Source organism: Castanea sativa, chromosome 5 (genome assembly GCF_040712315.1).
Source record: "Castanea sativa cultivar Marrone di Chiusa Pesio chromosome 5, ASM4071231v1".
NCBI lineage: Eukaryota > Viridiplantae > Streptophyta > Magnoliopsida > Fagales > Fagaceae > Castanea > Castanea sativa.
Window position 1 is genome coordinate 52,977,636 of NC_134017.1, and position 17,632 is coordinate 52,995,267.

Genomic DNA, 17,632 nt, shown 5'->3' on the forward strand with positions numbered 1-17,632 from the left:
AAAAGTGTCTGAGTTGAATTTTATGGATAATTTTATATAGGTTGGACAAAGGTTCTATCTGCAGATAGCCATTTGAATGATAGGCATATGAGGTGTTTCTCCTCTTGAAAGCCCATTTAGTAGTTGAGGAGGAAGTTTGCCTAGGATGGACTGTAGTGTTGTAACAGTAGATGAATAATAAGTTGTGGGATGTAATGATAGTGTTGGGCTATTGGGGAAACACCACTTTTGGAACTTAAAAAGCTCTAAGCAATGGGTTTTATTTATTTTATTTTACTTTTATTTTTAGCCCCAGTAAGTAGTGGTTATTTTATCATCTTCCCTATAAATAGGATTAAGCTTCAACTTGGGTTGGTATTTTATATGATAGTGTAGACATAATAGCATGTTCCTCTTCCATTTATCTCATGTTCGCCTTGTTTTTCCTTGGACCTTTTTTTAAACTTACAATTTTCTATCTTAAATGGGGTACAGGTTTTCTTCTCTGGAATCAGACTTTCAGGGTTGGGTAGGAAATGAAAGTTTTGAGAATCAGGTCCAACAGATGCAAGAACATAAAACAAGGTTTGCACTAAACTTTCTTATGCAATTTTCAAATTAAATATGGCCTCTTATTTGAAGATATGAGAGTTGAAACCTTCAACCTATAAATTAGTTTCCCGAGTGCCACCACATTCATTTGCCATTCACCAATTATCATAAGCTTAGTTTGCTTATTGCAGTATGAGGATATAATGTCTTCTAGATTTACTATGCTGGGCCTATATTCATTAACTAACTTGAAGAAGTTTTTCATCCATATTCCGTATCATTACCATGGTATCCTTGCACATGATGGATTTGAACCTTTTTCACTAATCTCATATACAAAAGGATTGTTCAAAGTGCCTACATGTAAGAACTTTTGGAGTCACAATTGGTTAGGTAGATGTCAGGCTTAATTATAAGAAGTCAGTTCATTAAGGGCAGTTATATGTTTATACTATGTAGTAATTCTTTTGTCTTCTAAAACTATTAGTACTTATCAGAGAAAATAATAAGAGAACTTTTATAGCAATGGATTTAAATATATATGTATTGCATTCATGTAGCCTAAGTTTAGTTATCATTTTCAAGCCATAGTATTTTCAAGTAAACTAAATAGTTTTAATTTTTATTTAAGTATCCTGTGCATCACATGGGTTAGCAACAAGTATATATATATATATAGTCCTGAGGTTTATCACAAGTGTATTCCTAAGTGTGATGTTTTTTTGGTTTTTGGGCTCATAAAATCTAATGGACCCATAATAAGAAAGTGGGTTTGATTTTCAGATTAAAATTGGGTTCGACTTGGGTATGTGAGCAAAAAGTTCTTTGTCCATACTACAGGTATTCTGAAGAGAGAGAGAGACCACTAGGAGCAGAGGCTGAGAGGCAGTGTTGGTTGCTGGAGACCGGAGTGAGTAGACTCATCCATAGCTGTTGGCTTAATCGTATTTTGAAATTGGAACTAAGGACTTTGAAGTAGAAATGAGCTTAGTTTGAGACACAGAGAGATATCAGACATGGTGGGGCTTGCTGGGAGACTGTGGAACTTACAATATAAGAGCATAGTGAAAGAAGCATCGGGAAAAGCCCTTGCAGTGGCAAAGTTCTTCTGTGTCCTCCACGTCACCAACACCTACCTCTGCACCTTTGCCCTCGTAAAACGCTTTTCCTTAAACTTTACTAAACATGTTTTAGAAGGAAATGATAATAATTGAGTGGTTGCAGGCCTATGGTCCCAACATGGTCCTGACCTTCAATCTAACCGGCGATATGTTCCTGGCGGAGCGGCTCTCCATCAAATTTGGCAAAGTGGGCCCTGGAGATATTGTCCTCTTACGCTATCCTGAATCTCCTTGAAAAGTCATGGTGAAGTGCTTGTTGGGATTGGAGTCTTATTCTGTCACCTATGTTGTCGACCCCATGAAAAGTGATAGACGTGACACTGTTGTGGTATCTATTATCATTCATCACTTTAACTTCGTTCTTTTGGAATTTGGATTTTGTTGCTAAAGCTTTTAGTTATAGATTGTGCTTTGTTATAGCTAGTGTTAGTGTTGTCATAGGTTCCAAAGGGACATGTTTGGGTAGAGGGAGACAACATTTATAATTCCAGAGATTCAAGACAATTTGGTCCTGTTCCCTATGGCCTCCTTGAAGGAAAAGTATTCTGTAAGGTGACTACATTTCTTTCTTTAGCCCATTTAATGTTGAATTTTGATGCTGTTAATTGTACTTAGTCTTTGTCCCAGCCAAAAAACAAGAGGAGGTTATAATTTAAGTTGTTTTTCTGTTAAGAAATTCTGTTCTTTTGGCAATGGAATGTATGGTAATCGCCTTTGATTTTCTTTCAATTTACATTTGGGGGCAAATTGAAAGTGATGCTCAATTAAGTTCCTGTCAGTGAATATGGTTTTGTAGTCAAAGATAATGTGATTAAGTGTACATTTTTTCTGCTTTGGTTTTTGATGAATTTACTAGGCCTAAATCATGGATGGTACATTTCTAATTGACATTTTTTTTTGGGATCAATAATAGGGAAGATTTATTAGTAGGATGAGAAACCTAAGAATATGTCATTCTGAAATTCTAGTTGATAGAACTAGCATATACATTAAATTTAATGAAAACTATGAAGATATAACTTAGCATTGAAGAATGTTTGGATAGGTGGGCTTAAAGACAGAAAACAGAAGTCAAAAGTAGAAGTGAAGAACTACTAAAAATTAGTAACGAATTAATACCTTTATTGTGTGTTTGGTTAGAGGATTTGGAAAGGGAATTTGAGGGAGAGCCGGAATTTGAGGAATGGAATTTTATAATTCCTTTGTTTCGCTTGATGAAAGAATAAGGTGCAAATTAGCAATCCTTGTACAATTTCAATTGTTATATATGGATTGCTGAGCAATCAAGAAAGGGTCAGAGTAGCTGGATAAAGATTGAGATGGATGAGAGGCAATGCAAGACGTATGTAAGAAAAACATACTTGCGTCTTGTCATGAATTCTATGTAGCTTTAGAAGTTCACCAACTCAAGAAAAGATGGAGAAAAAACTTCTAGGATGAGGAAGCATCAACTGACAGAAGGATTTATGTAGTCAATTCAGCATAGTTGAGATTACACATAAAATGCACTTGTCCACACTCTACACAGTATCCATATGAAGTGCATGGTAAATCATTGCATTCGGGACAAGAGAATTTGATATGATATATGTGTGAATAACACCAATAGCCTCCTATAGCTCACTTTATACTCATGGTGTAACAATTATAATGCTAATGTTCTAGTTGGCTGGTTCTGGTTCACCTTAATGAAAATCAGTGAATTTGCAAAGTCTTGGTTTCTAAAGTCCTAAGCCTAGGAGGATGATTGCTTAAATTTCTACATGTATTTTATGTTTTGGATGGATATTTTGGATCAGAATGGTTTGGATGGATCTGAAGCTTTTTGTCTGGAAATCATTCTCTTGTAAAATATATTTCTGAATAGGTTTTTTTATTTTTATTTTTTATTTATTTAAAATGGGTATATGTGTTCTGAATGGGTATAATTTGTAAAAATATTGTTGTATGATTCTTTGTTCTTGATATTCATTTTATCAATTTCAATCGATAGCAAATCCTTGTACAACTTCAGTTGTTATATATGGAATGCTAAGCTATCAAGTAAAGTTCATAGTAGCTGGATAAAGACTAAGATGGATGAGACTTTAGAGGCAATGCAAGACATATGTAAGAAAAACATACATGCAGTCTTGTAATGAATTCTATGTAGCTTAGAAGTTCACCAATTCAAGACAAGATGGACAAAAGACTTACAGGATGAGGAAGCATCAACTGAAAGAAGGATTTATGTAGTCAATTCAACATAGTTGAGATTCCACATAAAATGCACTTGTCCACACTCTACACAGCATCCATATGAAGTGCATGGTAAATCATTGCATTTGGGACAAGAGAATTTGATGTGATCTATGTGTGAATAACCTGATAAGATCATATAGCTCACTTAATATTCATGGTTTAACAGTTATAATGCTAATGTTCTGATTGGCTGGTTCACCTTAATGAAAATCAGTGAAATTGTTAGAGTCTTGGTTTCTTAAGTCCTTAGCCTAGGGGGATAATTGCATAAAGTTGACAGCCAGTTGCAGAAGCCGTTGGTTATAGCCTTTAATTGAAGTCCTGAAAGTATGGACAGCTAATGAAACATTTGTTATTATTATTCTTATTATCGCCAACATTTGAGTGGGTGATTGGAACTGTTATCAAGATGTATCAAGTTCACGTTCATGTCATGACCTCTAGGACTTTAATGTCACTGGTTGGTGTTTGATATTCAACCCTTCATAATTATCATCCTGAAAATATCACTGTCAATCTGTTAAATTTTATCATTGCAAAGTTATAGATATGTGTTCATTTGTATGTAGATATGGCCTCCTAAAGAATTTGGATCACTAATGAAGAGCGGAATGAAGGATCCAGATTTATAAGGTACTTTTCTTGAGAATTCGTACTCTTAATGTTCCATTTTTTTTTTTTTGAGAATCTCTTAATGTTCCATTTGGGTGCACATTTCCCTAAACTTGATTTGTCATTGCTCGTGCTAATTTATGAGAGCTCTTTGTAAAGAAAAGGGGCAAAACTATTATATGTGCTTTGTCATAGTACATTTATTTCCTCTTTTTATAAATGTTTGAGTGGTCTTGCGCCCTTGGCACAAGTGATATAAATTCTGTTGTAGATTTATTGATTTTCTCTCTCTTCATACGTAAGGATCATGTAATTCTCTAGGGGAACTTTGTGTGCACACTCGTGCATGATGTTTCTCCACTAATATAATGGAATATTATTACTTATAAAAAGAAAAGCACTCAATTACTATATATCCTAATATTAATGGCCTTTGCCATATAATCATTAACTCGTTTCACAAAGTGGCCAAATTTTCTTTTTGTGAATAGCACATTGTGTCAGTTTGGGTTTTAATACATTCATGGTTAGAGTAGAGTGAAGTGTGTGAGAGAATGAAAGGAGATTAGTATATCTTAATTATGTTACCTTATTAATTACATGAATTATGTGAAGCTATGTATATTCAAAGAAGAGCCTTATGTGGTTTCTCACTCTAACTTGTTGCTCTTTGGTTGCTCTTATCTTGTTCAGGCTTTGTGGTGGATGCTATTTAGCTTTACAATACTAATAACAAGTTACCTTTGGTGTCTTTTCCTGGACTTATGTCCTAACTAGCTAAGACTAACAAAGTAAGCACTTCTACAGTTCAATCAACAGTCTTTCTGTGTTATAGAGCTTTTTTTTTTCCTCCTATGATATTCAATATCTTTCAGGCTTAGATATTTGATTCAAACCTTAATTTTGCAATATATTGTCTACATTACCTAATGATTCATTTGCTGTTTTCTGTTTTTTCTTATTTCATTCCAATTAATCCTATGAATTGCAACCTTGTAATTTATTTTATTTTTATTGGGTGGGACTCTTTTTGGTTGCTACTGCAAAGATGTGTGGATGGAAACCGAAAAGTGATTGAAAAAAAAAAAGGTTTTGGGGGGGTCTATCTAAAAATGGTGAGAATTAGTTTATTTATGGCTTAGTTTGTGTCAAAATTTCAAGTCAAGGAAAACTTTAAGGCCCTGTCCGTTTGGAGTGAAAATAGGGAGGATGGAAAACAAAGGGAGAAAAATAAGGTGGAAAATAGCATTTTTCACTGTTCGTTTGGAGAAAAAAAATAGGAAGAATGGAAAACCCGGGAGGAAAAGTGGTCCTCTAATTGGCTTTTGCACTTTTACAAAAAAGCCCCCATCCCACCAGCCATTCATGACCACTTATTTACCCTCCCACCTACCCACCTGATGCTTCTCATCTCCTTCACAATACAATACAGAAAAGTGCTTCTCATCTCCTTCACCAACAGGTCCGGCCAGGTTCTCTTCTCTCTCTCTTTTTTTTTTTTTTTTTTCAACTTGACCTGATCTATTGTTTCTTGTCCTCATTATACTTCTCATTATCTATTGTTTCTTGTTGATTTTTTGGTTTCGTATGACATTACTTTTTTTTTTTTTTTTCTACCATGTCCTCATAGTTTCCGTTTGTTTTTTTCTCCAGCCAAAGGTTCTTTTGATTTCCTCTCCAGCCGAGATAGGTATGACCTTCTCCACTTTTTTTGCTATTTAATTTTTTTTTTCGGTCTTCCCAGAATCTTTCTCCTATATATATATATATATATATATTTTTTTTTTTCAAATTCTTTTTCCTTTAATACACACACCATTGTGCTATTTTTATTATCTATTTCTTATTTTTTGCAAACCCATTTGGGATTATTGAATCTATGCATATAAAGAATCCGTGTATTGTGTGTGAAAGAGAGAGGTTCATGTGCTTTGAAGAGGTTGGATTTTAGTAGACCATATCTGTAATATCATTCGTTTGTTTTTTGAAAGTGTTCCACAGAAATAGCAGGGTATCCAATGGGAGATTAATCTGCCAGAGCTATCACATTCTTTTACTCTTGCCTAATATATATTCACACTGTGGACCGAATCTCTGACTTATTAGATCTTTGCCAGGATTGACTCTATTAATTTACAAGGTGTGTTGCAGTAGTGTAATTACATTTTAAGGAAGTTAGTTGAGCTTGAAAGCATGTTTTCTAACTCTTTGAAGACTAGACAGTAATACTAACATAGTGACTCAACTATTAGTAGTTTGAGTTAGTCTTACCAATTTAGTCTCAATCAAAATTAGTCAAAAACAAAGTTATTCTAAAACATTTGTATAAATAAAAAAATTTGGCTTGAGAAAAAGTTTGAGACAATATTCTGTATCAGGTATGAAGCATGTCATACCTTTTCGTTATATTTTTTTTATTGATTTTAATTAGGAACATGTTACAAATATAGATGATATTGTTTACTGCCCAGATTAAGAACTTGAGCTTGACATAATTTCTTACATGATTAGTTATGTGTATTAGTTTATTTTTTATTTTTATTTTTTATTTTTTTATAGTGTTTCTTTGCTAGTTATGTTTGGGATGATAAGAACAAAAAAACAAGGGTAAGGTGCTTTAATTAGTAATTATTGTGACCAATGTGTTGATTATTTCTTACTTGTGATGGATATTTGGTAGATGGATAATCTATTGTACTTGTATGAGTTTTCTCATGAAGCTCAATGAACTGATCAGCATGGTTAAAAATATTGCAGAGAGATAAAGAGTTGTACGGGTCAAAGAAGAGTGGCTCAAAGCTGTTAAATTGGGCCAAATTTAGCTGGAATGTTTCAGTAGAAGGCAAATGCGCTGTTTGCATTTGAGATAGCCCTTTTTGTTTGTTTTCTGTTTTGAATGAATGGATGAATGTGGCATAAGATTGCTTGGTAAACATGTGGCTGAATAATCTCCCACCCCAGTAGTTTTTGTTGTACTACGTGGATACCTTACATAATGATATTTGGTTTTGGATTATAAAAACCGTCCAAGGTTGGGAAGTCTTTATATATTAGATTTCAAAAAAACAAAAAAAAGGACTCAATTGTCTCTTTGAGGTGTGTAGCATGCTGACCACGTTGACAAAATTGTTACGAAATCTTTTGCCATAAAAGTTTGCTAAATTCCTCTTTGTTGACCACGTTTTTGTGGGTTGAATGTAGTGTAAATTTGCTAACCACTTTTTTGCTAGTTACAAAATCATTTGCCCAATTAAATTTATATGTACACTATTATAATTTTTACATTATAATAATAAAAATAATAATAAAAATTTATATATATGATGTGGTAAATTTTATATTATTTAATGAGTATGAATAAATCTATTTCTTACATATTCTATAACAAGGGTATAATAGTCAATTTATATAAATTACATTTTTCATCATTTCATTTTTCTCTCCAACCGAACAAAAGAGTTTTCCATCCTCTCACTTTTCCACCCCTCCAACTGAACACACAAGAGAGAAAATTAAAATATTTTCCATCCTCCCATAATTTTTCACTCCTCCTACTGAACGGATCCTAACAGAGAGAGAAAGAGAGAGATGTACAATTAACGATTATAGATACATTGTGATCTTGAAGTCCAGGAGGTTTTTGAAGTTGGTTTTCTTAACAATATCTTTACTTGTTTGGAATAAGGTTTAATTGATTGCAGTCATAATTGATTAAAACTTAATACACTGACTATATCATTTGAGAACCTTTTCAATTGCAGGTGTCATATTCTTACCATCTCTAAAGTTCATAATGGCTTACAAGTTTAGAGGGGAGAATTATCAGCTCTTTGCGTTTGGATTTTCTACCTTGTTTACTATGTCTAGCTAACAGCCTTGTAACTTAGTGATTGACATTACCTTTTCTCCTTTATGAGGAGAATCAGGGTTTGAATCCCTCTCTACTTCATTTGTTATAACAATTGAATTAAAAAAAAAATGTTTACTTTGTCTATGTTTGCTGGAATGCTATTGCTAAAACGTATGAAGTAAATTAGATTTGTTATTATTGAACTCAATTGAAAGATTATTGCTTCCTAGGTATTGAACTAATTCATGGCTTTTATCCCTTTTTGTCACCCCCATCTCGCCACACGGAAGGGACATGGGAACGTGTAAAAAGGTAAAATATTTGCATTTGTCTTTATGAAAATGACCTGCATTTGTTAATTTAAGACTTGGCATAATTTTTTTTAGCTATTTACATATTGTCAGTAAAAGGCTACAATGAGAGTACTCTCGTTATATTGACGATGGACTGTTTCAACTTATGTACACCAAATACTTATGTAGCAGAAATATGACGACAATTGAATCAAGATGGACTCATTGGAAAAAGTTAGTCAATGATATGCAACTTTGCATACAATAATCAAATAATCATTCCACTAATTATAAGATTTAAGAAAGCAAGCAAAATGTGGTTGATATCAAATATCACTGGCCCCTTTTGTAAATCAATCAGTTCTTCATCAAACATGCCTAAGAAGGAGTAAAAAACTAATTATATTTCAACTTAGTATTCCCAGTTCAAGATTAGTGGTAGACATTTTGACAATGTTTTCAAAAATCACTACTAGTTGGCAACTGGCAATCTCGAAAGCTATGTAAATTGTCAATGAATTGATTGATGAGAGATCCAATGGGAATGGGTAAATGAGTATTTTCTCAAAAAGAATAAGAACAAAGGAGTGCCCAATCCATTTATAAAGATTGTCTATGATGTAGAAATTCATTAACGCAATGGCAAGAAAATTTATTTCTTACTAGTCTCATCACACGTGTGAGACTTTTCTTTTTTAGTGGTTCTATTTTGTAGAAAAAAACTGTATTTAATTATTTTATATATATATATATATGATTTTTATTTTAAAAATCTAATTTATAAGTGAATAAATCAATTTATAAATTAATAGGAGAGTGGTCCTATTTTTTAAGCAATATTTTAGTAGGAGTTGGAGTTGGAGTTGCATTTTTACCGGATTGTCCTTTAATTTTGTCTCTACTTAAATATAAGACTGTAGGGGCATCTTTGAACTAAAAAAATGAGTTTTTACCGGATTGTCTTTTAGTTTTGTCTATACTATTATTTAAGGGGCTTCCCCTGTTTGGATTCTACATTTTTTAGTTCAAAAATGCCCCTACACCCCTACGTTTAAGCAGAGACAAAACTAAAAGACAATTCGGTAAAACTGCAATTCTAACTCCTACTAAAATATTTCTTAAAAAACAGGACCACTCTCCTGTTAAGTTTTAAATTACTTTATCTACTTTTAAATTACTTTTTCAAAATAAAAATGATATATATTAGTTTTTATTTATTTATTATTTATTTTGTTTTTTTATGTGATATGTGGCAGTTTTTTTTTTTATTTTTAATTTTTTTAAGGAAACTGTGGGTGAGTTTTTTTTAAAGAAGGTGGGGTAGTTTTATTTTTTTACAAAACTTGGGATAGGCGTTTTTTAATAGAAAACCGTAGGGTAGTTTTTTTTAGAAGGTGGGATGGTTTTTTTTAGGAGAAAGTGGGGATTGTGGACAATTTTTATTTTTTCACTTTTTTGTTATTAGTTTTTGTTGATTTATAGTTTTAATCTTATTTTTTATTTTTTAGGAATAAGAATAAGTTAATTAAATTAGGAGTATTTTTGTAAGTTGAAAACACAATATCTAACTTTTTGAATCCTCTCAATATATAGAGAAGATAAAATAAAATAAAAAACAGTTTTTTTTTCTACAAAATAGAATCACTAACAAAAAAAAAGCCTCATCGCATGCGCGAAGCACATGTGATGAGGCTAGTCTCTATTTAAACATATGACTGTAGGGGCATTTTTGAACTAAAAAAATAAGAATCCAAACAGGAGAAGTCCCTTAAATAGTAGTATAGATAACAAAAGGCATTGACTTCCATATTTCATGCATTGCAGAAAAGGAAGGATTGGGTTTGGTGGCAACCTTTATTTACAGGGGACCATTAACATTTTATGGACTAGGAATGATTTTCAAAGGGAAAACTTCCAATAGTTGATTGCTAAAGAAAATATACTTTTTACGAAGAAATCTATGTATACTTGCAAATACTGAGAGAAAAAGCTATCTATTCTCTTGTACTTTAGTGCTTCATAACATATAAATAAACTCAAATTTAATTGTTCTTCTTATTGCACTATTATTAATGGGAGGTATCTCACCGACTGTGATTGATTTTGGAGATATATGTCTTGTATTTTGACAATGTTATGGAAGCAACTACATTCACATCAAAGTTATACCCGTCTATATAAAAGAAGTTTGATGTGCTTAGAAAAATATGAATAGCTTTAACCTAAACCCCAACATAACTTTAATATGATGGGCAATGTTTACTTTGAAGTTTGAACTTGCAATGTTTACTTTGAAGTAAAAAAATGAAAAGAAGTTTACTTTGAAGAAGTAAATCATATTTTTTACTTTGAAGAAATATAAGTAAATCATATAGACTGGAATAACTTTGATATGAAATGTTTACTTTTAAACATTGCATCAGAGTTTTGTAAACTTTGCATCAACATATGATTTACTCATATTTTTTTACTTTCAGACATTGCATCAAAGTTTACTTTTAAAAGTATACTTTGAAGAAGTAAATCATATAGATCGGTATAACTTTGATTTACTTTAAAAAAATTATGATTTACTTATAACTTTAACATCGTTATTTTTAGTTTGAAGAAGTAACTCAAGTGCCGCACAGCTAAAAAATGAAAAAAGTTTGAAATCATCATTCTCGCCATAAAATTGTCCTCAATAAAATAAATAGGAAGAGACCTGCATAATTAATTGTTTAGTAATCATGTCAGCAATAAATTGTTTAAATTCAAGGTTTTATAGTTTAAAATAATACATAAAAGATGAGTTTATGGATTCAATAATGAATAACATTCAATTAACATGAAAATTGGTATGAATATTAAGAACATATAAAGCGTGTAATTTAAGAGTGAGATTTTTAAAACATGAATTTTATATCAAGTTATTCGATGTAACATTACTTAGAGTTGCACTAAATGTACTTGAACTCAACGCATTGAATGATAGGTTTCTAAACTAGATCAATACTAGAGCTCTCTTTTTGCAAATTTCTTCAAGAGAATAATGTTTAGATTAGGTTATTTTTCTTGTAATTTGAGTGGAATATATTTTAGGACATTCAATGTACTCTTGTAGTTTTGTCAACAGATTATTAAATGAGGAGTTGTTCGGGTCATATTTTTGTATATTGGCAAACACATGATGAAATGCGCTTTATATGTAATTGAGTCTTAGTTTAAGTGTGTTTAAGGAATGTCCAAGTGGTATTATTTGAAAACACAAGACTGTACAAGAAACTATTCAAGAAAACAAGACTTTGATACCTCTCTCTACTTGTTGATCTATCGAGAATAAATGAATCTCGATACTTAGCTCGACACCTCTTGAACTATAGAGTTATGAGAAAACTTAACAGTATTTTTTGTTTCAGCCTATGATAACTTGGTCCAACTTAGGATTCGTGCACTAGGGTTCCAGAACATATAATTTGATTGAGAGAGAGAAAGGGAGAGGCTTGCTTTTAATTCAGAGTCTTGTATTTGTTCCTTAAGATTTTTGCCTCTAAAGTTCAAATTTTAAATTGTTTGATGACTGCACCAAACCAAATATGTATAGGGTATGCTGCTTTTATAGTTGCAGCCTCTTCTTTAGAAATAATGAGATATACCAATATTGGTGCAGGTCAAGGTGGATCTCCAGTGTGGAATGAGAAAAATACATTCAGGGTAGAGTACCCGGACAAGGAGACCAATACAAACTTATTCTAAACATCATGGATAAGGACACATTCTCTGCTGATGACTTCATTGGGCAAGCCACGTGAGACATCATAACATCATGTCTCTTTGTTACATTTTATGTACTTAATTAAGAGTTTCATAAATACTTCTCCTAAAGGTATAATTTTCTATGTGGCTTGGAGCCATTAGAAAAGACATTTGGACTTAAATAGTGAGGTAATTGATAGGAGGGACTGGAGGATATTGTAGAGCATGAAAAGCAAATTTTGATGTGCATTATATATATAGGGGATATTGGGCTTTTGCCCTTATTTTGTTAAAAATCTAGTATAATGTTCCTGTTTTGAAATTATTTAGGTCTGTGTCCTTGTTTTAGTACTCGGTTTTAAAAAAATTGAGTTACAAATGGAACTCGACATTAGCAATGTTGAGTTCTATGCATATTTTGCCACTTAATTTAAAATTTTTTTTTAAGGGAAACTCGATTTTGCTAAAGTAGAGTTTCAATTAAAAATTTACATATAACTTGATTTTGAGGATATTGAGTTTTATACCGAATTCAATTTTGTTAAAATTGATATATATATATATATATATATATATATATATATATATATATATATATATATATCTTTGTTGTTTGATTGTCCTTCCTCACATACTAGAAGAGTTTTCCATTTGCAGCATCTATGTGGAGGATTTAATGGCAGTAGGAGTGGAGAATGGAACTGCTGAGTTATACCCTCAGAAATATAGTGTGGTTCGCAAAGTCCAAAGTTATTGCAGAGAGATTGAAGTTGGTGTCACTTTCACCCGAAAGGTATTTTTGAGTCTTATATATGAGCTAGGAGTTGGTTGCGTCGATTATTAAAATGAGAATAGTAAACAACATAGGGCTGTATATATGCACTCTCTCCTCTTGAAAGAATAGAGTGAAGGGTGAGATTGTCATTTCAAAGCCTATTGAATGAGTGCCTGTTTACTTAGAAAAGTGTGTTTAGGTACAGTTCAATTCAATTTAGAAATATAAGGCATAACCGTTAAGGAACTATATCTAAGTTTTGCTGATTTATGATATTGTACCTCCACCACAAAATTACATATTTACTTCTAAGATGTATGCTACTCATATACTTATAATAAATAGTGATATATATATATACACACACACATACGCACACTTATAATAAATAAAAATAGTGCTGTTATTATTATTATTTTTTTGGTGATGAAAAGTGCCCTTAATTATGTTTTTGCTTGAGATTGAAATGGTTGGTGCATGGAGTGATAAATGATGCATTGAGTTCCAGAAGCCAAAGGAGTACATGACATCTTAATTACAATTTCTTGTTTGATTAATGTGGTTTTTCATTTTTTAAATATTGTAGGTAGAAGAGCAATATCATGGAGAAGAGTTGGGAGGATGGAAGCAAAGTTATGACTGCTAGTTTATCAAATATAGTTTGGTGATTTAATTGTGTCTTAATTGGATCTGTATGTAATTTGGGATAAGGGTAACATGAGTCTGGTTCAGAGCTTTTGGAATATTTTTTTGCCTAAAAATATGTTTTAACTTCCTCAACAATTGATTTTCTAGGAACTAAAATAAAATAATTAAAAAAAATCAAGGGCACAAAAAATAAAAAAAACAATAAAGAAAGGAACAAAATTTAAATCTTGCCATTATTATATTTTAGCACGAAATGTAATACAACAGCCACGAACTATTGATGTGACCAGTTTTTTATTAGTTTTCATTTACTTGCACCATGATAGAGAAATGATATGTCCACAACATTTTTACAATATTTTTACAACAAATCTTAAGTGACAGGTTGTTACTGGTTGTTATTGTTGGGGCAAAAAAGTAATCTTAGTGTTATATTCAAATTTGAACCAATAATAACTAACCACCTATGATTTGTTGTAAAAATGTTGTAAAAATGTTGTGGAGGTAGCACCTAACAATAATCTAGTACACCACCTTTTACGCCAAAACAGAAGGTATAACCTATTGTGTCATCTTTGTATGATTCATCCCCTTCAAGATAACAAAGAGACTCGGCAGTTTGAATATCATTTGGCGAGTGAACTAATTGATTATTGGCAACTACATATTGTACATTAGTCATGTAAGCAGTTCGTTGATATACACCATTATCAAATTTTCCACTACCCATTTGAGGGCTAGCATTATCATTTGGCCCAGTGAAAACATAGCCTCCCCATTTCAATGTGTTTGCTCCAGAATTTAACTAAAAAAATTGTTTGTCTGGAAAATATCCAACTGGATGAGGTTTAGTATTAAAATACACCCACCATTTTCCAGTTCTAGGTGAATCTGCTCCATTTATCATATAACCAAAAACAATAAAAAGGAAAAAGAAAAAAAATGGAAATCAGAAATTCTGCAAAAAAATTATTTGATAAACTAAATTTCTAATTGTAAACATGCATTCAAATCCTATGTTAAAAAAGAAAAAAGAAGAAGAAGAAGAAGTAATTATTACCTAAATCATGGAGAAATGCAGAACCACTCGATCAGCGGTACTGAAATCAGAGACCTTCTTTATAACACTTCCAACTGGAACTTTGGTATTAGTTTGTAATAACCCCAAGCAAGCAAGACTATGACATGGTGAAACTCCTTTGTTCTAGTCCATGTATAGTGTGAAATTCAAATTAAGTTAGTACCATGCATTTGTACCCAAAAAAAAAAAAAAAAAAATCATCCTGCCAAGAACCTTAAATTTATTTAAAGATAAAAAGTACTTACAGTCATTTGAAAAAACCAATGGATGCGTGTATCACCGTACACATTTGGGTTTACCTAAACAATATTACAAATCTATTTGACATATATCTAAAAGCTGAAACGTAGCATTTATTACTACTACGCTCTAGTTGAGCCACATTAGCGTTCATGTCATTATCATTTTTCTTTCCAATTTTTCTAATTTTTTTTTTAACATCTACTCATTTTTTATTATTATTATAAATATATACACTTTCTCCAACCTTTCTCTATCCCTTACTTTTTTATCTCCCCACTACCCATTATCCACTACCCTATATCTTAATATCACATTTTCATCTTCCCACTACCCTTTGCCTTATCTTTTCATCTCCCTACTACCCTCTACCTTAATATCACTTTTCATCTTTCCCTTCATCTTCATTTTTTTGCCATTTCTTATTCATAACATCTTACTATAAATTTGTCATTTTCTCTTCCATTCTTTACATACTTTTCCCTCACAAAAAAGGTTCTCTCTCTCTCTCTCTCTCTCTCACACACAGACACACACAATTTTTTGGTGGATTTTTATTTTTTATTTTTCTTTCATCTTTGCTTTAGGTTGATAAATTGTTGTGTTCTTTAGAACTTTATATTGAGCTGATGCGATTTAGTTTTGTGTTTTAGTTTTTTCCCTCTCTTTAATTGTTAATTTTATCACATGTGTTTTTCTTTAAATTCTTAGTTTGGGTTGCTTTGAATTCACCTATTTAGTTGTTCTATATATGTTATTTTTGTACAACATGACATATATTCTATGAAATTCCTTTTAGATTTGATATGTTATTTTTTCACTTGATTTTTTTTCTCTCCTTGTGTGCAGAGATTGACTTCTAACAAAAATTATTCTATTTATATATTTAGAAATCTATTTTTTCTTAATTCCAATAGTTTAAATTTTGTTTGGGCCATAAGGAACAAAGGAGTCCATAATGCATTCAAGTTCTCCTCATATCGTGATAAATTTGAGTAGTTGAATAGTGTTGTTTAATTTACCACTATTACATATTTTTTTCCTAAAAGCTACATATCATCGATTGTAACACCAAATGGATATTTTAAAGTTCATTTGCATGATTGCTTTGCTTTGTGGTGAGTTGAAACATTGTTGGGTAATGATGTTGTAAACACAAATTTCTCAATTGAAGAAAGATCAAACAAATTGAAAAAAAAAAAAGAGTTCTACAAATATATTTTTTGTATTAATCAAGTAATGAGTTCAATCTCAGTTTTGACAAATGCTCCTCTGATTCTATCTTCTTTATGGTCTTGACTCAAACGCGAAATTTTCTTCAATTTGGTTGAAAGATGGATCAAATGGTCTTCACAACAAATCTCTGGCTTTAAGCTTGTTAGAGATTTGTTGTCCTTCAAGTTCTTCAAGTTCTTCAAATGTTCTTCAAGTTTTTCAAAAATTCTTTTGACAGAATTTCTCCAGAGCTTGGGCCTCTTAAAAAACCTTTTTTTAAAATGAGAGGGGATGTCCTCTATTTATAGTGATTTTAGAGGATAAGCTCCACTTTGAGTTGATATGCTTGAAAGTATGTAGTAGACTTTTGACTGACCTAAATTCTTCTTAGATATAATTATCTCTATTTATCTATATCATATTTTGATAAAGATAATAATCAACAAAGATAAATCATTATCTCTATTTAGTTTATTTTAATAAAGATAATTATCCATAAATTTTGAATAGGAAGTTTATCTTTATCTTGTGGGCCAAATGACATGTGGCAAATTTTAATATGCCAGCGTGATGTCAATTTGGATGACACATGTCATTATCTAATTTAATTAATTTAATGACATTAATTTGGAATTTGCCACTAAATTTTAATGTGGCATTTTATAATTGGCTTAAAATTTTGCCTCTTACAGATGTATGTTAGATTGTATGTGCAGCCTATTGACTTGCAAAGGGTAAATACTATTTATGCTAAGTTTTTGTTTTTGGTATTCTATAGATCTATAATGGTTGATAAGTCTAATGAGGCTCCATTAATTTATGCGAGATTCAATCTCACCCAAATGACAAGCAATAAAACAAGACAATTCATGTTCAACTTTCAGGTTTATTCTTTCAAAAAAAAAAAAATGCTTAGCTTTCTGGAAACCACCAATTCATTTTGTTAACTCAACATCATAAAACAACTTTAATTTAATTATATGGATAGGGTTTATCATTTTTCATGTTGCAATATATATATATATATATATATATATATATATATATATATATATATATATATATATATATATTCAAGCTAAAATCAATAGCCCTACAACAATTGGCCATTTAAATTCAGTTATATCGTCCATATCATTAAATTATTAATATTTTCTCTATTTTTTTTAATTTTCTAAAAATTAATCATATAATGTTTTAATTTATTTTTTAACATTTACACTTTCTCCAACATTTCTCATTCCTTTCACATTTTCATCTCCCAATTAACCTCTACCTTAATATCACTCT

The 17,632-nt window shown here is 31.3% G+C and overlaps 1 pseudogene; it reads left to right on the plus strand.

Moving 5' to 3' along the window:
- The window catches only part of LOC142633819 (mitochondrial ATP-independent inner membrane protease subunit 1a-like), an 8,094-nt pseudogene extending 567 nt beyond the window's left edge, over window positions 1-7,527 (plus strand).
- The last annotated feature ends 10,105 nt before the right edge of the window (window positions 7,528-17,632 follow it).